Here is a 22295-nt window from a genome sequence, read left to right as displayed (position 1 = left end):
TGCCAGAACTAAGCGAATGAACGATCTTTTAAGAGAAACTCTAGGAGGGGGTGACCTTTTGTAGTTTGTCCAATTGTCTGCTCCCTTTTTTTGTCTCAGAATTTCTCTGTGAGCATCCCTGCATCCCTTTCTATTTCCCCCTCCTCCAGAAGTGGTTCTTATGGGTAACCAAGGTTCTGCCAGGGGTACTACATCCAAGGGATGCTGAATTACACTTTTGATTTCAAGTATATCTTGAATGTAAGGTAAATGGTACAGCACGTATACATACACAAACATACTCAAAATCAATGGCAAGGGCACAAGCAGGAAGTAGGGAGGCACCAAAAAATGCCTTCCATCTTTTTTTTTTTTTTGGAAGACCAGTCTGGGGGCCAAAACTTGTCATCCTTAACATGATAAGAACAGTTTGAAGAAGACCTTAGATCATATAGTTGTGTTCTCACACTTCACATCAGGAAATGAGCCCAGGGAAAGGAAGAGACAATGAGTCACAGAGGTCGTTACAGAGGAGGATCATAATATAATCTCAGAGCTAGAGGAGTCGGCTCCAGCAACAATATTTGTTTCAAATTCCCACACTGCAAAGAACACTGGATTCGCAGTCAGAGGACCCAGCAGCATCTCAGCTCTACTTCTTTGGAGCTTTGCAGCCTCAACCCAAGTCTAGATAATGGGGCTAATACTTGTACTACTTAACTCAAAAAATTATTGTGTTTTGTAAGTCAATACATTATGTTGAGCTATTGCTATTCAATACAATTTACAACTAGGGTCATACTCCCCCCAACCAGAGGAGGAGAGCATCCCTGGCTACTCATACCATTTGGATGAGCTGCTAGTCACTAATTCCAATACTTCTGGTGAGATGGGGACCCACCAGGGCACACTAGGTTCCCTGCCTCTCCTGGTGTCCTCTTGGCCTCATCACTCTCCATGTTCTGTTGTCTGGCTGGCTGATGCATCAAGAGGCTTTGCCATTCACTCTGCCTTTACCTTAGGGCTTCTATGTCTTTCCATTTGTCCTGCAGTTGAAATCTCTTCTTGTGTGTTATCTCTTCCTTTTAGACCAGGAACTCCTTGGGAGGAAAGACCCCCACATGCTTAAAAAAAACAACTTGGCCCATTGATTGACACCTAGAAATCATTTAAGAAATGCTTCTTCAAAACAACTGCTTGATCACATGGGTCGAGGGGATATGACTGGGGATGTTGACTCTAAAACAACCACCCTAGTGCAAATATCAATAATATGGAAATAGGTCTGGATCACTGACACATGAAAAACCCAGTGGACTAGTGTGTCGGCTATGGGAGGGGTTTAGGGAAAGGAGGGAAAGAATCATGGAACCATGGAAAAATCTTCTAAATTAATTAATTAAATAAAAATGTCCAAATTTAAAAAAAGACAACATAGCTTTTATACTTTTACAAAAATAAAAAAAGAAGAAGAAATGCTTCTTCATCCATTCATTTATTAAGCACCTACTCTGTGCAAGGGATTGTGCTGCATGCTGAGGCTTGAAAGATGATATAAGCTAAGCACTACCCTCAGAGTTTACAATCTGGTAAGAGAAAGAAGATAATTACACTAACAACAATGCCAATGTGGAATCTTGGGATAATGTGACCTAAACATGGCGGAAATTTTTTATGTCATTTCTACTAGCCATGAAAAGAGAAGTTATTTGATTATTTTTTATTTTAAAAATATTTTTCAATGTTGACATATTTCCTTTTTTTCCCTCCCCTTTACCTCCCCCCCCGATCCAATAATCAAGTTATTTAATTTTTAATTTTGTTATTTTAATAATAAATTTCCACATAAGTTTTCCAAAGTTATATGATTCATATTGTCTCGCTCCCTTCTCTCCCCCCTCCCGGAGCTGACAAATAATTCAATCTGGGTTATCCATGTATTATGACACACAACATATTTCCATATCGTTCATTTTTATAAGTGAATAATCTCCTAAAACCAAAGCCCCAAATAATATTCCCGAATAAACAAGTGATAAATTGTATGCTTTCATCTGCATTCCAAGCCCAACAATTCTTTCTCTAGAGGAGGATAGCATTGTTTCTCATAAGTCCCTTAGAATTGTCCTGGATCAAGTCTATCACATTTAAGAAAAATTATTTTAAACTGGTTAAACTTAAATTATTTTAAACTGGTTTATAGGACTCCAAGGTGGATAGGTGGTCAGTAGATAAAGAGAACCTGGTCTGGAAATGGGAAGTCCTGGCTTCATTTATTTCCTGTGTGACCCTAGGCAAGTCACTTAACCCCAACTGCCTAGCCCTTACCTTGAAATTAATATGGTTATCGATTCAAAGACAAAGGTACTTGGTTTAAAAAGAAAAAAGCTTCAGAACTGACTTATTCCAGGTACAAATTTGTATTTTCTATGATTTAGCAAGGCACTTTTGCTCTCTTACAATAATCTCTCTTGATCTGGCCAAATTCTGCTCTGTGGCACCAAAGAAATCAAAGTTGAGTTGCTTTAAGCACTTGACAGTCGCAAAAGTACAACCACTAATCAGCCAATGGAGTGGAGTTCATTCTGACTTGCCCTCTCTCCCTCTTCCATTTATCTCAAGAGGTCCAGTTTGACTATAATCTCAATTTTTCTTTTACATACTAAAAGGAACAATTTAAATTTTTTGCGATAACCAGATTAAAACCTGATCTATTTCTTTTCCTCTAATATCAGTGCCGGGTAAGAGATAGGAGATCAGACTCAGGATCAGTCCTGGATTCTAATTCTGCCTCAGACACTGGCTAGCTCTGTGACTTCTCCAATCACTCCAATCTGAGGATGTTTGTAAAATGAGGGGGTTGGACTTCCGAGTCCCCTAACAGTTTTAAATTGACCATCCTCTCAACTCTGCAAAACAGATAAGTACAAAGTGGGGAGAGGGCTCCTCTGTATCTCACTCCCCCTCAGGGAAGGGAAGAATGGAGGGACCAATCCTCCAGGAGTTGGCATTTGAGCTATGCCTGAAAGGAAGATGAAGGAGGATTTCACAAGGCAGAGAGGAGAGCAAAAGAAATCCATTCTGGTTTGGGAGAATGTGTAAAGAGGAACACAGCCTGGATTTAGTCTGAGGATGGATGGATGATAGGTGGATTTTGCAGTGAGCTCGTGCTCTCTAAGGATGGGGATACTGAGATCCACAGCCACACTCAGGCAGCAACGAACATCCTCCTGTGTGTCTGTGTGTTTTGGCTGCTGCTGCACAGACCTGCGACTCCAAAGCTATGTCTGTGGTACCAAGAATGTGATTATGGGCCAAAGTTAGGTTTTATAAGAGCCAGATTGGGGAGGGGTGACGGCAAAGCGAGTGGAACCCATTTTTGGACCATAGAGGTAGTTGTTTTGAATTTCTGGGCTATTTCTGAATAAACAAACACTGAATTGATGATTATGTATACTCCCCTAAGTCCAAGCTGCCAGGGGCTATTAAAAACAAGCTGCTAACACTTTAGATGCAAGAAAGCATCAAAGAGAGATTTCACAGTGTGACAGTGGAGAGGACACTGGATTTATATTGGGCAGTTCATATGGGGCCCTTTCCCTTGTTTTAGAGGTGAAGAATAAGTATGTAAATCCAGATTTGAATGCAAGTCCTCTGACTGCAGAGAAAGAATGTTCTTTCCATTGTAGTAATAATTTAGATAACCTTTTAAGGTTTCCAGGGTAGTTAGGTGTCACAGTGGATGGTGTCAGACCTGGAGTCGAGGAGATTCAGATTCTTCTTCCTGAGTTTAATATGGCCTCTATCACTTACTAACACTGCAACCCTTGGCAAGTCCCTTAACCTTGTTTGCCTCAGTTTCCTCATCTGTCATATGAACTGGAGAAGGAAATGGCAAACTAGCTGTGTGACCCTGGGCAAGTCTTTTAACCCTATTTGCCTCAGTTTCCTCATCTGTAAAATGAACTCAAGAAGGAAATGACCAACCACTCCAGTATCTTTACCAAGACAACCCTAAATGGAGTCAAAAAGAGTTGGATACAGTGGAATCGCACGTCAGCTATGGGAGGGGTAATGGGGGGAGGGAGGAAAAGAAAATGATTTTTGTATTCAATGAATAATGTTAGAAATTGACCAAATAAAAATAATGTTTAACATTTTTTTAAAGAGTTGGAAATGCCTGAAAACAACTTAACAACAACTTTAAAATGTCCAAAGCTCTTCACAAAGTAATTCATGAGGCATAGATGTTATTTATCTCCATATTACAGAATGAGAAAACCAAGACTTAGAAAGTTTAAATGACTTGCCCTAAATCTTCTTGCTAGCACCTGATGCCAGCTTCAACCTTTTCCTAACTCTGACTCTCACACTCTATTCCTCTTCCTTACTGATTTAAGATTTAAAATTTAAAAAAAAAAATCTGGGACTGAATTCTGTTACTGTTTTTACTTGCTACCTGTGAAACTGACTGCTTAAGCAAGTCACCAAATCTTAAATTAGGAAGTTGGAACAAATGATTTCTCAGGTCTTTCACTTCCTTAGATTCTCTCAGAAGGGTAGGGCTGAAGTCACAGATTTTAGTCTGCAGGACACCTAAAATTGGTAAAAAAAAAAAACACTTTTTGATTGAATTGACTTGACTAAAATGAGCGTGAATAGGGCCTGTATCCCTCCTTAAATTGATCAAAGCCATTGTGTTAGAGACTGTATCATGCCCTAAGCAGCTTATATAAAAGGAGAAAGCTATCTCAGAACCAGAGGGAAAGATTCTGAAGACCTAGAATGGAGAGATGGCAGAAAGGGGAGTTATCTTATATACAGGCTCTTAGAGAAAAGGAACCATACAGAAGGCAATCCCAAGAAAAGTTTAGCTCTTTTTCTCAACTTTGAGACTATTTCTAGACACTAAGTGTTTCCCAAATAAATTATATTTTGTCTCAATCAAAAATTAAACTAGAGGAGGTTAATTTAAAAAAATACATAGAGATCCCAGCTTTGGGGACCAAAATCCACTATTTGATAAAAAACCTGCTGGGAAAATTGGAAAACAGTGTGGTAAAAATTAGGTTTGGATCAACATCAACACCAAGATAAACTCAGAATGGGTGAATGACTTGAATATAAAGAAGGAAACTATAAGCAAATTAGATGAACACAGAATAGTATATTTGTCAGACCTTTGGGAAAGGGAAGACTTTAAAACAATGCAGGAGCTAGAAAAAAAAATCACAAAATGTAAAATCAATAATTTTGATTACATCAAATTAAAAAGGTTTTATACAAACAAAACCAATGCAACCAAAATTAGAAGGGAAGCAACGAATTGGGAAACAATCTTAATAACAAAAACCTCTGACAAAGGTCTAATTACTCAAATTTACAAAGAGCTAAACTAATTGTACAAAAAATCAAGCCATTCTCCAATTGAAAAATGGGCAAAGGACATGAATAGGCAATTTTCAGTTAAAGAAATCAAAACTATTAATAAGCACATGACAAGTGTTCTAAATCTCATAAACAGAGATCTGCAAATCAAAACAACTCAGAGGTATCACCTCACACCTAGCAGATTGGCTAACATGACAGTAATGGAAAGTAATGAATGATGGAGGGAATGTGGCAAAGTCGGGACATGAATGCATTGCTGGTGGAGTTGTGAATTGATCCAACCATTTTGGAGGACAATTTGGAACTATGCCCAAAGGGTGCTAAAACACTGTTTGCCCTTTGATCCAGCTGTAGCATTGCTGGGTTTGTACCCCAAAAAGATAATAAGGAAAGACTTGTACAAGAATATTCATAGCTGCACTCTTTGTGGTGGTAAAAAATTGGAAAATGAGGGGCTGCCCTTGAATTGGGGAATGGCTGAACCAATATGATGCAGAGCGAAAGGAGCAGAACCAGGAGAATATTGTACAGAGAGATGGAAACACTGTAGTACAATCGAGTGTGATGGACTTATCCATTAGTGGCAATGCAGTGATCCTGAACAACTCAGAAGGATCTACGAGAAAGAACACTCTCCACATTCAGAGGAAAAACTGTGGGAATAGAAACACAGAAGAAAAACAACTGCTTGCATATATGGGTTGAAGGGGATATGGCTGGGGATGTAGACTCTAACTGAACATCCTAGTGCCAACATCAACAACATGGAAATAGGTTCTGTTCAAGGATACATGTAATACCCAGTGGAATTGCGCATTGGCTACAGGAAGGGGGGGGGGAGGGAGAAATAGAATATGATTTTTGTAACCAAGGAATAATGTTTGAAATTGACCAAATTAAAAAAAGAAAGAAAGAAAGCACAGTTGCTCATTTACAAAGATGAGTATCAGTAATTTATTCCTCTTGTGTAACCTCCCCTCAGAAGCTGAGACTCAAGTACTAAAATATGAAACAGTTTGTGGGACTGCTCTGTGAAACATTGGGTTCTGAAGATAAAATAAAAAGCAAAACATTTCCTGAGCTCCTAAGTAGCTCACATTGGAATAGGAGGTAATCTTTATAGAAACTTTCATCTGCAAGACAGAAGGTCCTTAGGGTTAGTTTACCTGTTAGATCTATGGGAAAGGAAAGATTTTAAGACCAAGCAAGAGTTAGAAAAAGTTACAAAATGTCTAAATACAAAGATATCAGCAAGGCATGCTCAAGAAATGTTTTACTAATGATGATAACCCAAAAAGTTCAAAGACCACTGAACTATACCCTGCTACCTCTATTATTATTGTGAGGGATCAGATATGAGATTAGTAGGCTGAAAGGGTCTGGGCACCACCATAAAACTTCCTAGAGAAGATAACTATATAATGTGGTACAAAGAATACTGGATTAGAGCCAAAGAACCGGAGTTCAAGTCCAGATCTTGCTTAGTGTCTCTGTGACCTTGGTCAAGTCTCTCTCTGAGACTCAATTTCCTTACCTAACAAAGGGGTCTAGATCTATTATTCCTTTCATATTTGCATTTAGGAGCTCTACCTACAAGTCCTGTGGTTCTTTCCCCGTCAGACTTGGGACCTTCTAGAAAACAGTTACACAAAAGGTATCATGTGGTTTAGAGCTTCCCAAGTGCCTAGATAGGAAGTTGATCATTGGTAAGTGTGCCTTCTGCTCACTGCCTCAGCTTAACAAGCAAGATCCATCTGACTGGAGCATATCATCTCCAGTCTGTATATATGCCCAACCCTGAACAGCTATAGCCTGAATTTTATGTGCCAACATCATGTCTGTCCATGCCATCTATATTACACTATTCAGTAATGTTGGGAAGGAAGTAATTAGATGGAGTATTGGACAAAGCACTGAGCTTAAATTTGAATCCTGCTTCAGATGCTTCCTCTTGTAAAGGATAATTTTAGCATTGTGACCTAAAATATCAATTATTGATTGCCATGGATATCCCAAATAATAAAATAAAAATACCCAAGTCAGTCTGAAATTTTATGGTGATTTAATTAATATAGTGGAAAGAAATTAAGAAAAAGGGAGAAGGAAAGGGTGTAGGATTTTCTCCCGCCTGGCTTGTACCAGGCAGGTAGATTAGGGGATCTAGAAAGTAAGGGTTTGGAGTATGAACAAGGAAGGAATCAGCCTGAACTCCAAGAGGGCTCAGCCAAAATGCCTGAACCTGAATTAGCTCAAGGGCAAACTCACCGCCAAAACCCAGACAAATAGCTGCCACCATGCCAAGATGTCGGAATGCTTAGCACGCTGCCAGCCAGAGCCACCTCTCCAGGGAAAGAGTCCGAAGAGAGCAAGTGACTTGCCCTATGTAGACAGTTTTACGTCACTTTCCTGTGTCTCCTCTCTACCAATGTTAGCTTAGCTTGACTTAGGACAGCCCAGGGGTCTGTCTGCTGTTTCTGCACATGTCTGTGGAAGGCCATTTTCTCAAATATTTAATCCTTGAGTATGGTGCAGACATTCCTGACCTTGTTAAACCAAGTAGGGTGGAGAAACGTAGAGTTACCAAGACGATTCTGTTAAACCAAGTATCTCCATTGTTACTAATCAGGAAATAGCTAAATCTGATCTTCTAAAGTATGATCTGAGTAGGGTGGATTAGTTTTAAAATTCACACTCTGTGATCTTGGGCAAGTCATTTCACCTCTATTAACCTTGGTTTCCTATCTGTAGAAATGATGAAAATAAGTATAATAGCTCCTAAGTTGCAGGGTTGTTTTGCATGACTTATGAGATATTCCAATAGGAATAAGCATTATTATCACTTTTAAAAATAGCACACACATAACATTTTTTAAGGCTGATTAAGCCCTTTAATCACCACAATCCTGTGAGTTAGGTAATGGCAGCTAATATTTAAATATTTACATAACAAAGGATTAAACTTTGCAAAGCACTTGACAAATGTCTCATGACCACACAGCAGAAAGGATGTATGGAAGTATAGAATAAGAGGTAGGTTCTGTTATTACAATACTCCCTTTTATGGATGAGGAAACAGAAAGGGTAAGTGACTTACTTAGGCTCACACAGCTAGTAGGTATCTGAAGTCATATTTGAACTTGGCTCTTCCTAATTCCGGGTCCAGTGCTGTGTCCACTAAATTATCAATTACTTATCTACAGAGAATACAAGCATTATAGTAAGCACTTTATAAATGAGAAAACGGTCAGAAAAACTGGTATCAACTGCCTATTTAAACCAAAAGTGTTAAGAGTAAGAATTTGAACCCAGGCCTCCTGACTCAAGTTCCTTACTCTTGCCACAATTCCTTGCTTTTCTGATGAATTCTTATTGCTGTAGATCCTATTCCAGGACTGAGATTTGGAGGGGCATTTTTCTTTTTAGAGGTGAAAACATTTTGATCACTGGGCTTTCAAAGCTTCAAAAGGGCAAGTTAGAGAGCTAGCAAGAACTGGATTGCTACTTGTTGGAATTTTCCATAGAGAGGATTTCTTTTCAGCTTTGGGTTGGACAAGATGGCCAATGAAGCACCTTCCAATGAGGAAATTGCATGATTGCTTTCCATAGACATTTGTAGATTAAATCATTCATTTTAATTATCTCACACAACTCCCTTTCTCATATTCTATGTTCCAGCCAAGCTATTCCCAATTCTCTTCTTGTTCTCTCGTGTATTTCTTTACTTTTGCCATTCTCCAAGTTTGTAATAGACTCTCCCCTCCCTACAATCTGTTGAAGTCCTCCTTTGCTAAAAACTCCTCTCCCTGCTCCTTAAATACCACCCCTTGCCAGGTGAGAAGGACCATTCCCTGCCCAACACGTTTCATTCAATCAACAAATATTTATTAAACTCTACCTTGAAGTTGGCACTTTGCTGGGTGCTTCAGGGATAATAACTCAGATTTACACCTTTAAGATTTACAACAACCTTTTCCTCATTAGCCATAGGATCCAGAGATGAAGAAACTGAGGCTGAGAAGGAGAAGTGACTTTCCCACAGTCTCACAGTGTTCTCTCCATCATAACATGACTCTTCTAGCCCATCCTCTAAAAATAACACACAAAATTCCTGCTAGGTGACTCAGTGTATCAGAGCTCAATTTGGAAGAGGAAAGAAGAGCTGAGTTCCAATCCACTACCTCCATGATCCTCATCAGGTGACTTAATCTTTTTGTGCCTTCGTTAACTCATTTGTAAAATGAGGGTAATCATATGGCACCTACTTGTGAGAATTGTGGTGAGGATCAAGTGAATTAACTTATGTGACGTGCTTATAAAACCTTAAAGCACTATAGAAATACAAGCTATTATTACACTGGGTATCCCAAACAAAATTTTAACCCCTTCCCTTCCATCTTAGAATATCTGTTCTAGATACCAGATATCTGTTCCAGGTAGAAGAGTGGTACGGGCCAGGCAAATGGGGTTAAGCGACTTGCCCAGGGTCACACAGTCAGGAAGTCTCCAAAAGTCTTAATGTGTTTTAAGCTACCAAACTAAGATTTTTGAGACACCCCATATTCTCAAATAGAGTGCAGTGTTTTTTGTTTAGTGATAGTGGTAGTGGTTGTTTTTATAAAGCTCAACCTTCTATCTTAGAATTAATATTATGGCTTGGTTCCAGGGCAGAAGAGCAGTAAGGGCTAGGCAATAGGGGTTAAGTGATTTGCCCAGGATCACACAGCTAGGAGGCATGACTCCAAATTTGAACCCAGAACCTCAAGGCCTGGCACTCTCCACTGAACCACCCAGCTGATGTCAAAATCTATTCCATGCTATTTCCTTGATTCAGAAATATGTGGCAGGATCTTTCCTGCCCCCCATGATTCTTAATTTACTTGGACATTTAAGATTAAGACATCTGCAATCTCAGGTAACTAAGCATTCAAGGCAGTGAAAGATTAAGAGCTAGAGAAACAGCAAAGACAGGGAATTCCATGGTCAAGTGCAGGCATATCGAGAAGGCTCCATGAAGCCCTAAAATGGTACAATGTCAGCAGTCACAGCATTCGTGCTGGAAAAGGGGAGAGAGCGGTGAAATCACTTTGTGCTGGACTGGTCAGGTGGGAAGGGATAAAAGCTTCCCTGGGGAGACAAACTTGCAAGTTTAAACTTTGATAGGGTTGACCGTCCAAGGAGATGGGAGGGATATACAAAGTATTCCATTCAGACCCCGCTGGAATTTACAGTCCTGCTGGAGACATTACTCCCCCGGAAATAACTAGACCGTGATACAAAGACCAAATGTAGACAAGTGCTCAAATATGTAGCAAAGACAATAAAGCCCTATGGAACCAATGGAAGGGGAGGACCAAGATAGCCTGGGAAGGTTTCTTAGAAGAAGCAGGATTGCAGTTCTTTGAAGGATAAGAACGATTTGAATAGGGAGGAAAGACAAGGAAGGCAGAAATGAGCTTTAATGAAATTTAAAAATAATAATTCAAGAGCTCCCCTTCATGAAGAGATAGGTAGCTTTGTGGCAGTAAAGAGAGCCCTAAATTTGGAGTCAGAAGTACCTGGATGTGTTGTTCCTCATCACTTACTAGCCATGTGGCCAGATAGACAAATCACTCCATCTCAACCTCAGGATCTTTATCCTCAAAATGAGGAATCATTTAAAAAAATTTTTTTATTTTAATAATAAATTTCCACATATGTTTTCCAAAGTTATATTATCCATATTGTCTTCCTCTCTTCTTCCCTCCTCATTCCTGGAGCTGATGAGCAATTACATTTGGGTTTTACATGTACTATCATGCAAAACATTTCTATGTAATTTATTTTTGTAAATGAATAATCTTAAAAAACCAAAACCCCAAATATATCCCCAAATAAACAAGTGAAAAATCATATGTTTTCAGCTGCATTTCTACTCCCACGGTTCTTTCTCCAGAGGTGGAGAGCATTCTTTGTCATCAGTCCTTTAGAATTGTCCTGGATCACTGTATTGCTGAGAGTAGCTAAGCCTATCACAATGGATCATTCTACAATACTGCTGTTACCATTTACAGTGTTTTCCAGGTTCTGCTTATTTCACTCTGCATCAGTTCATGGAGGTCTCTCCAGCTCTTTCTGCAAGCATTCTGTTCATCATTCCTTAGAGCACAAGAGTATTCCATCCCCATCAGCTACCACAATATGTTCCACCATTTTAAAATGAGGAATAATATTAAAACTACTTACCTTGCAGGGTAATGTGAAGGTCAAATGAAATACTATATGACCAATATGGAAGCATGTTTTGCATGACAATAAAAATAAAAAGGAATACATAAAGTGCTTTGTTCAATATAAATTTTGTTCTATAAGTGTAGTTTATTTATATGTGAATGCAATGGCACTGAACCAAGGTAAAACAAGGCTTGTTCTTGGAGGTATTTCTAGGGAAAGCCATTCTTGGCGTTCAGTTGTATTGACTCTGCATGACCTCTTGATGTTTTCTTGGCAAAGATACTGGATGGTTTGATCTTCTCCACTTCATTTTCCAGATGAGAAAACCGAGGCAAACAGAGCTAAATGACTTGCCGATGGTCATAGAGTTAGTGTCTATGGTCACATTTAAATTCTGGTCTCCCTGATTCCAAGTCCAGCACTCTTATCCACTGTGCCACCTAACTACCCTGAGGGGAAGGATGAATTATGCTCAAAATAGCACCTGCACACTCTTTCCTTTGGGGCTGTTGTCACCATTGGCATGAACTTGTAAGATTGGTTGGCCGGGATGAAGCTTTCTGCTATGGATTTGAACTTTTTCTGAAGCAATTGGCTTTACGAGAATGAAACTTCCGATGTTATTCCTCAGTGATGTGCTTTAACTAGCAATGGTAATAATACACTTGGATTTCTTCAGAGTAGTACAGCCCTTTGCTCACATCGCAGCTGATTAGCCCCAGGACAACTGGTGAAGTAGGCTAAGATTGTCTTCTGTTCCCCATTTCTTTTTGTATCGCTTCCCCCTCCTTCATTCTCCCTTCCCTACTCCCAAATCACTGCTTCCCTGGTCCACACTGGTCCCTGGTCCTTCTCAGACATCATCCGGGAGACCCAGAATAAATCACTTGGCTTCTCTTGCGTTCTTTATTATATGAGAAAAAAATGGGACCCACCTGTAGGGTTATTGTCATGATAAAATGGCACACATGCTTTTTAAAGTGCTATATAAATGCTAGTTAACATGTGCTGTGTAATGGATTTATTTTATGTTTATATATGTATAGATCAGTGAGGAGAACCTTTTAGAGATGGAGTGCTGTGCCTGCCCCCTTTACCCCACACAGGGGAGGGAGGAAGCGACCCAATTGGGCTGCTGAGCAGAGGAAGAAAAAAATGTCATCAGGGATGGTGGTGAGGAGGAAGGGAACAGCTCCACCAAAGTCCCCTTTGCCTTTCTAGTAACAAACTCTGGAGGGGGCAGATGGGGAGGGAGGGTGGCTGAGGGCCCGCAGAGAGCACTCTGTGTGCCATCTTTGGTGTCCGTGCCATAGATTTGCCATCACTGGTATAGATTATTGAAAGCTCTGCATAGTTTTCCAAAGACAATCCATTCCGATCTCTTCTTCCCATTCAGCTACAGTATCTTTCCAAGCTATATAGTGATGGATTACCCCAAGGGTTGGCAAACTACCTGGGTTGGCCCACCATTTGTTTTTATGGTATTTAAGAATCTAAAACACTATTCTCCACTTCCAGAGCATCAGTCAGATTTGGCTCATAAGCTATAATTTGTTGACTTGGACTGACTAACCCATCTATTCCATTACATGTCCTGAGTCCTGGACTAGATATATTTTTTATCTACTAGTATATTTACTCTATACATTGTTAGATCAGTTTTGTTTAAAAAAAAAAACAAAAACTTAACCTTCTGTGTTAGAATCAACATTGGTTCCAAGGCAGAGGAGTGGTAAGGGCTAGGCAATGGGGGTTAAGTGACTTGCCCAGGGTCATACAGCTAGGAAGTGGCTGAGGCCAGAGTTTATTTCATGATGGTCTGGCCCTCAATCAATCTATTTCTTATAGATCCCAGGATTATAAATTTTGAACTGGAAAGTATCTTAGAGGCTATCAAGTCTGACACTTCCTTCTCATTTTACAGATGATGAAACTGAGGCATAGAGAAGTAAAGTAAGTGCCTTGCCTGTGGTCATGCAGCTAGGTAGTATCTGTGGTATGGTTTGAACTCATGTCCAGTGCCCTATCTTCAGCATACTGTGACTGCATCCCATTGAGTGGGCTGTAGTATTTGGGGACTTGATGCCATCAGAAGTTTCAGCAAAAGCAAATAGGAACATCTCAACCGTCATTTGGGAATTTCTCTTCTATTCTATCACAGACGTTGTTATGTTGTCAGTTGTCTTCATGATACAAGTTACAGTTTTCTTGGCAAAGATATTAGTTTATCATTTCTTTCTCTAGCGCATTTGACAGATGAGGAAACTAAGGCAAAAAGGGTTAAGTAACTTGTCCAGGATCACACAGCTAGTAAATTTCTGAGGCCAGATTTGAATTCAGAGTCCTCCTGACTTCAAGACCAGCATTCTATCCACTCTGACAATGAGATAAGAAATTAGACCCTCAAGAACCCTCCCAATATCTCATGGTAGTAGAAGGTGCCTTGACCCATGAGTACTTATACCAAAATAAAAATGCAAAGGGGGAAAAAGGCTGAGAAAATGGCACATCATTGAGTGCCCTCGTGGAATTAGTGGCCCACTGTACCCTTCTCAACCCTATCCTGTCTGGTAGACTGCTTGGAGATTGGTATAACCCAAAACAATTTCATTCCAAGCCCATAAAATACTGGAAGGACTGCCATGGTAATATTTGGGCTGTTGATAATACCAAATTATTACAAAACATACATAAGCTTTACTTTTTGTCTGATCTATTATTTAAACCAATGAATATTACATCCAAGGGGAAAAACAAACAACTAATGATTGCCAGGACTTCGGGAAAACATGTTGATCTATAATAATTAACTAGACACAAGACTTATATTGTTCAATCACATGTTGGGACTTCTCTCAGCCTCTTCTATCAGTTGGTGATCTCTCTTTGATCCTCCTTATTTCCACAAGTAGTCACTCACCCCTGAACCCTCATCCCTGGCCGTCCTAAAGGAACTGCAACCAGTTTGTTGGAGTGATGTCTGCTTGTCCCTGTGCTCCTTGAGAAAGGACAACTCGATCAAAATTTGTTTTTTCCCCTTCCCTTGAGCCATTTCGAGTCAAGGACATGAGAGAACTTTGAGTTGTTTTTCATGATCCCATATGGGATTTTTCTTGGCAGTTACTGGATTGGTTTGCCATTTCCTTCTCCAGAGGATAAATGCAAACAGAGGTTAAGTGACTTGTCCAAAGTCTAAGGCTAGATTTGAATTCCGCTCTTCTTGGCTCAAAAGTCACTGACCCTGGCCAGGCCTGAGTGATCATCCTGCTGGATTTTCCTAATAATGTCCTTCCTCTATTCTCAAACCTCAGCGATTCCCCCAACCCCGTGCTTACCAAATAAAGTAGAAACTCCTCATCCTAACAGTCAAAGCCTTCCAGATTAGCTTTCTCCTTTTATTTCATTGGATTACTTTTCCCATATTTTACTCTTGAGGTAGCTAAGGAGTCAGGGAGACCTGAATTCAAATTCAGTCTCAATCATTTACTTTGTGGCCCTGGGCAAGTAACTTAACTTCTATCTACCTCAATTTCCACAATTGCAAAATGGGGACCATAATACCAACTACCTCATAGGGTTATAGTAAGACTCAAATAAGATTATATTTATAAGGCTCTTAGCACAATGCCTGACACATAGCAGGCACTTGATGCTTATTCCCTTTCTCTATTTCCTCCCCTTTTTCAGCCCATCTCCTATCTTTATGTCTTTGGTCATTTCCCACTTCTCCATGCTTGGAATCTACTTCATACATGTGTGTGTGTTTCCCCCTCCCTCTTTTTTCCTCTCTCTCCACTTCTCTCCCCCTTTCTCCCCCTTCCTCCCTCTTTCTATCCTTCTCTCCCTCTTTGTGTGTGTGCCTCTCTCTCCCTCTCTTTCTCTCTGTCTCTCTCTCTCTTTCTCTGTCTCTGTCTCTCCATTCCATTTCAAGGCTCAACTAACTCAGGGACTCTCTTCCTCCTTTGATTTCTCCATGCATTGGCCCTGACCTCCCCTTTCTATTTACCTCTCAAGTCCATGTCTCTTATTTGTATATAATCTTCCACACATGAGCCCCCTTCTTCCCTGACCCCCATTACATTGTGATCTCCTTGAGAGCAAGGTCTATGTCATATAGGAGTATATCTGTCTTCTTGGTACCCTGTACATAGGAGACACTTCCCACCTCTTGGTTGAATGTTGGGGGGTTGTGGTTGATCCCCAAAGATACAGACACCAAACTCCTTTCCCTGGCATTCAAGGCTCTACACCACCTGGCCTCAGTCAATGAAATCTTACATACTAGTATTTCCTATGTGCCCATTCTGTGCAAGTCTCCCAAGCCCTGTGCTTTCCTTCTTTTGTGATTCCACACATACCTTTACCCTCACCTGGAATACTGTCATCTTCTCTCTTCTCAGCCAGTCGTTGGGATCCTAAAAGACCTCCCGCACTCAGATCCCACCTCCTCAATGAAACCTTCCTGATTATCCTAGTTAGACTCAATTTGAGCTTTCTTTGAGCTCCTAACACCGACTCTGGAGCATAATACTTCCTATATACCGTCCTCTACTTAGAGGCAGCTAGGTGGCTCAGGGGATAGAGTGTTGGGTCTGAAGTCAGAAAGACCCCAGTTCAAATCTGACTTTGGACACCTCTGTGTGGCCTTGGGCAAGTGATTTAACCTCTCTTCATCCACTGGAGAAGGAAATGGCAAACCATTTCTAGCTAGTATCTTTGCCAAGAAAACCCCAAATGGGATCCCGGAGAGTCAGACACAACCAGACAACAAGAGCAGTAACTCAGTAACTCTTAGAGTATATGTTGTATCAACACATATTATTGCATAATCCCTGGTGGGCATTTGTGCAGTCCTGCATCTCTCATAAGAGCATCCCACTTTGGAATGTACTGGGCTAAGTACCAAGATAACATAAAGACAAATTATTTGATGGCGTTTATAAGCTGCGAGCAATTGCAGACATTTATATGTCATCTCATTTGGAATTCCAAGCAACCACGGGAGATAAGCGCTGCAATTAATTATGACAATTGTCGTTATAACTCCAAAGGTTATAAAGCTCTTTTCAGACATCTCATCTGGTCTCCACAACAACCTATCGGGTAGGTGCTATGATTATCCCCATTTTATAAATGAGGAAACTGGAACCGAGAAGTTGGATAACTTGCCTCCAGGCACACCGCTTACTCGGGGTCCACAGCAGAATTTGAACTCGGGAATTCTAAATTTCAAGTGTAGATCTCTTTCCACTCTTGATACATCTGTCAACCCTATTTTTGCAGGTAAGGACGTTGAGGCTCACAGTCAGTTTGTAAGCATCTGAGGCAGAGTTGCAGTTATCCACATCTCCCCAGAATCCTAAATCTCCCTCTTTCCCTAATCTACGAAGAATAATAGAATATGTCCTTCTCTTATAGCATGGTACGCTGCCTCACACATATAAATATTTGTTGATCCACTGAATGAAAACACCAAGTGTTTCCTGGGCGATTTTTGTCATCCTCCAGCATCCCAACCAGCATGCATTGTTTTGAATTTAGTCACTCAAGTGGAAAAGAACCCTGAGAGGGTCATTGGATCTGAGAAGAACAGAGGTGATGAGAGGAATCAACGTTTAGTTTATTTTGTAGAGCGAAGAGAGCAAAAGTCCTTGAGAACTTTTCAGCGCACCCGTTATCAGCGGGACCTTTTTCGAAGAGGAGGAAGTGCCTTCCAACATGGAGCTTTTTCATATTTGAAGTCCCCACCCTGCTAACCTGCTTTTGACCTCCAAAAACAAGTCGAATGGGCCAAGAATGGCCTGGCTCACAAAAGGAGAGGGGAAAGGTGGGGTGACTCTTAAAGTGGTTTCTCTTACCCAAAAGGGTTGCTTGTCAGGTTTATACACTTATCTCCTTTATTGGGTTTTTTTTAGCCTTTGGCTTGCTGCCATTTGGATTATGCAAAATAAAACTCTCATCTTGCAAATTCATTTAGGGCCAGCAATGATAAAATTGGCGCCTGCTGTCTTGTCCTTGAAGTTCTATCGATTTCACTTCTTTTCAACAGACGTTTATTAATCCCAAGGCACTTTGGGAGTGGGGTTGCAAAATAGAGTTCAAGCCTCCCTCGATCATTGGATCCTAAAAGGTTTCAGTTAGAAGATAGTGTAGCCATCACCTCCTCAATTTACAGATGAGGAAACTGAGGTCAAGAAAAGTGAAATGTTTTCAGTAGGTGATCAGTCCATTTTGAATGACCTCCCAGAAAGGAAATGTTTACAAAAACAAGTTAATGTCTAACATCTGCCATGAAAATGGTGGACATGCACTCGTTTCAAGTGTAGAATACTTTTCTTTGGTATGGAGAGGAGAAGACAGTGTTTCTGGTTCACTAGAGAATCACATACACTCCATCCCACCCCCAAATTACCAATTAGAACTACAAGCTTCATGGTACCTTAAGGTATATTTATTGATTGCTTTCCCCCCACCTTTTAACCCTGACCTTCCATCTTAGAAGCCATACTGTGTATTGGTTCCAGGGCAGAAGAGTGGTAAGAGTTAGGCAATGGGGGTCAAGTGACTTGTCCAGGATCACACAGCAAGGAAGTGATTGAGAGCAGATTTGAACATAGCACTTCCCATCTCTAGGTATAGATTGCTTTATATACATTATAATTTGAACTAACAACAAGCATATGAAGCAATTGTTACAAATGTTATACTTTTAAATAGTCTTTTTTTTTTTAACCCTTACCTTCCATCTTAGAATCAATATTGTATATTGGTTCCAAGGCAGAAGAGTGGTAAGGGCTAGGCAATGACTTGCCCAGGGTCACACAGCTGGGAAGTGCCTGAAGTCAGATTTGAACCCAGGACCTTCTCTCTCTGGGCCTGGCTCTCAATCCATTGAGTCACTCAGCTGCCCCCCTAAAAAGTCTTTTAAAAGATGATCCATCAATCTCATAGAAATTGTCATTTGGTCTCATCACAAAGCCAGTATCAAACAGGGTTCAAGCCCAGATGTCTCCTTATATGAAATTCAATAATCTTTGTGCTATACAGAAGGTTGTTATTGCTGTTCAGTCATGTTTGACTTTGTGACCCCATTTGGGGTTTTCTTGGCAAAGATAATGGAGTGGTTTGTCATTTCCTTCTCCAGCCCATTTTAGAGATGAGGAAGTTGAGACAAAGAGGGCTAAGTGACTTAATGACTCTTCTTGTCTCCAGAAGCCTCTCCCAGGATATCACACCCTCCTTCCGAGGATCAAACTCAGGACCTTCAGCTTTTGAGACTGACGTTCTGCCTACTGTGCTAAAGAGTCACTCAGCTTGGGCTTAGCCTCCACAAGTGGATTGTCTTTACTTTAGGGTCCATTATTCAGTCTGAAACTGCTAGCTTGAGATTCCCTTCAGGGTGGATTCTCGAGGGAACAGGTACAAACTTTGGGGTCTCCAATTTACAAGCTAGTTCTAAAACTTGGGGTTCATCAGATCTTACTAGGCTACAAGTTGAGGGTTTCTAGATTCCATGTTGACATTGTTAAATATCTGAGTTCAGATTTGAATTCGTCACAAGGAATCTCCTTATTCTAAGCTCAGTGTCCGATTTGCTATACCACCTAGCTGCCTTTACAAGGGGACCCCTTTATCGATTGTGGGAGAGTTTTAGTAGATGGTCCTAGAGTCAATGCTAGGTGGGAGGGGCTTTGGATTGCTGTAGAAGCAACTATTTCCTTCGTTGATCAAAAGCTGGTCTTCATTATATAAATGATCCCATGAAGAGCTGTTGCAATCTCTAAGTAAATCTCTATGGAAATTAAACACCAAACTAGGGATTAAGCAATGAGTAATACCCATTCTCTGATTCTTCAGTGACAACTTAACGGTACATCCTATTCTAGAATCTAGCGATTGGAAGACCCCAAAGTCGATACAAACTGGCTCTCAGTGCAAGCTCTTAAACTCTCCTCCCTGGGATTGTAGCTCTCTAGCCAATCGAACGAGGAGTTATTAAAGTTCTCCCTTCCCTGGGCACAGTACTAGGTGCCAGAGATACAGAAGCATCCATTGCCTCAAAGAGTTTACATTCTGCCAGGAGGCGCATGACTCTTCTACAATGCTAGATCCAGGAGAATCTCCTTTTACACAAACGATACACACAAATTCAGGTAGACACGCTTGGCCATCGAAAAAAAAATCAAGGCAGAAAAACACAAGAAGTGCATTTCGTTTACTTCTGTGCTAAAACCACTCCATTTTCCCAAGCGTACAGTCAGTCACACTCATTCTCGCTCCAAGAGGTGTTAATTGAATCATTACATCATTTTGTGCCAAACATCAGTCTTTGTCCAGAGTTCTCTCTTGGAATGAGTTGTGTCCATATCAGAGCAGCGCTTCTCTTGGTTTCATTAACACCGTTTAGTTACTAATAGTAGAAGAGCAGAGATTCTGGGAGCTGATACGCCTAAGAAAAGCCGTGAAGTGCCCAGGTGTATTCATCTCCTTAAATAAGGGCAGGAAGCCTATTGAAAGAGACTGTGAGGAGGAAGGGAATATTTCCCAGGGACCCAAGCTTTGAAGGAAAACAAGGATTCTGCAAGGTGGTGATGAGGATGGAGGAGTTAATGCACGCCAGACAGGAAGCACAGCTTACCAGAATGGACAGAGGTGATGGCTGGAGAATGGCAAGTTCAGGGAACATCTTGTAGTCTAGTTCAGTTGGAAATTTGTGAGGGGAAGACCATGAAGCAGGTGGAAGCCAGATTATGGAAGACCTTAAAAATGCCAGTGCTGTGGGATTGGGCTTCTATCCTAGAGCCAATGGGAAGCCCCTGAAAGTTCTGAAGTGGAATCATCCTTTTTTTTTTTTAAACCCTTACCTCCTGTCTTGGAATCAATACTGTGTATTGGTTCCAAGGCAGAAGAGTGGTAAGAGCTGGGCAATGGGGGTGAAGTGACTTGCCCAGGGTCACATAGCTAAGAAGTGGCTGAGGTCAGATTTGAAGCCAGGACCTCCTGTCTACATGCATGACTCTATCCACTGAGCCACCTAGCTGTCCCATGTATGAGACTCTGTAAAATGCCTAGAAGGTGCTGGCCTACATTGTGATAAATTATGACACTGAAGTTCCCTACACAAAGAAATTAGGTTATCGCTGTCCCTAATTTTAAAACATCATACTTCAGAATTATGGCATTAGGTCATATTGATGGTTCCTCTATATTGAGCCAAAAGGGCTCAGTGGTGTTTGTTTTAATAGAGAAGAAGGATTTTGTAATGGAAAGAACATGAATGTGGCAGCTAGATGGTCAGGGAATAGAGAGAGCCAGACCTAGAGATAAGAGGTCCTGGGTTAAAATCTAGACCCAGATACTTCATAGCTGTGTGATCCTGGACAAGTCACTTAACCCTCATTGCCTAGCCCTTACCACAATATTGATTCCAGTGGAAGGGGAGGGAGGAAGGGTCTGAATATCTCAAGTCGAGTCCCACTACCTATCCGCATGACTTTCAGCAGGTCATCTTAACCTCTCAACCTTAGATTCCTCATCTGTAAATTGGATTACTTGCACTTCCCATCTTGTTTTCCCTGAACACTGTACATCCTGGGCTTGCTGAGCCATGTTTGGGGCTGCTTTCCTTCTTTAGTGTCCACCTGCCATCCAATTCTCACCTGTGGCTCCCAAGAAAAAAAACCCAGTAGCTACCCCCAGGTAAACTGTCTTCAGGTGAGCTAAACCAGGTTGAGGGTAACCAACAGACCTTGGTCCTCTGGGTGAGTGAGAGGCATGTGAAGACTTTTCCTGACTGAAGGAGCAGATGAAAACAATCTGTTCCAGTGTCCATGGAGGTGACTCAAGTAGGTGCTGTGGCGCCCTTGGAGCTCAGTTAGACTTCAAAGAAGCCACAGCCACCCACTGTATCCTAAGCCTATATCCTAATACCAGTGGTCTTGCCTTACCAGGGGACTTAGATGATTCTGGAAGAGAGAATGAGGGTGGTGACTTTATACAACTCTTCCTCACTTAAATCCGATTTATACAAAAGTCAAAAGACATCACCAGTGATGCCATTTTGGATCTCTTCCAATAGAAGGACAACCAACCAACCACCTGCCTTATAAGGCAACGATGAGGATCAAATGAGATGTATATCAGCCGCTTGCTCTTTATCATTCCATAATAATGATTAAGATCTGGCAAAAATGAAGCCTTATAAACATTGGAACAGGACTCTAACCTTGTTTACTTGGAGGGGAAAATCCCCTCTTGGGATTTATGTTGTTGGTGTCGTCTTTTCACGTTCCTTCTGTTGAGAGTTTCCAACTAAAGTTGATTTTAGCCTCAGACAACCATCTGTCTTCTACAACCAACTATAATCTTTTGAAAAAAGCATCTGACCTCTGTCTAAATTGTATAAAGGAATATTATTGGTATAATGCATGAGGTCTAGCTTAAAACTATAAAGTGTCTAAATGGCTCTGAAAATTAACCATAAGTTCCTGTCATTCTTATGTATTTTAAAACATTCATGCTGAAAAACTGAAAAAAAAAGATATTTTAATATTGAAAGCTTTGCTTTGTGGTAAAATAGAGTGTGAACATTGAGGTGTTACTTATAGGAACTTAAACCACCAGATACGGATAGGGTTATTCTAGTGGAACTAGGAGGGTTTGGAGTTTGGGAGGTTTTTCCCCCTGTATTTCCTGTTCCTAATATTACATTTGCT

At 40.7% G+C, this 22295-nt stretch overlaps 1 protein-coding gene across 2 annotated transcripts in view; it reads left to right on the top strand.

Moving 5' to 3' along the window:
• CPM (carboxypeptidase M) overlaps window positions 1–22295 on the top strand; it is an 82731-nt gene that overhangs the window by 18356 nt on the left and 42080 nt on the right. The gene's annotated exons all lie outside the window — the stretch shown is intronic.

The sequence above is a fragment of the Monodelphis domestica genome, chromosome 5, assembly GCF_027887165.1.
Source record: "Monodelphis domestica isolate mMonDom1 chromosome 5, mMonDom1.pri, whole genome shotgun sequence".
Lineage (NCBI taxonomy): Eukaryota > Metazoa > Chordata > Mammalia > Didelphimorphia > Didelphidae > Monodelphis > Monodelphis domestica.
Note: the sequence above shows the minus strand (reverse complement) of the source record. Positions and strands in the feature narration are given on the sequence as shown.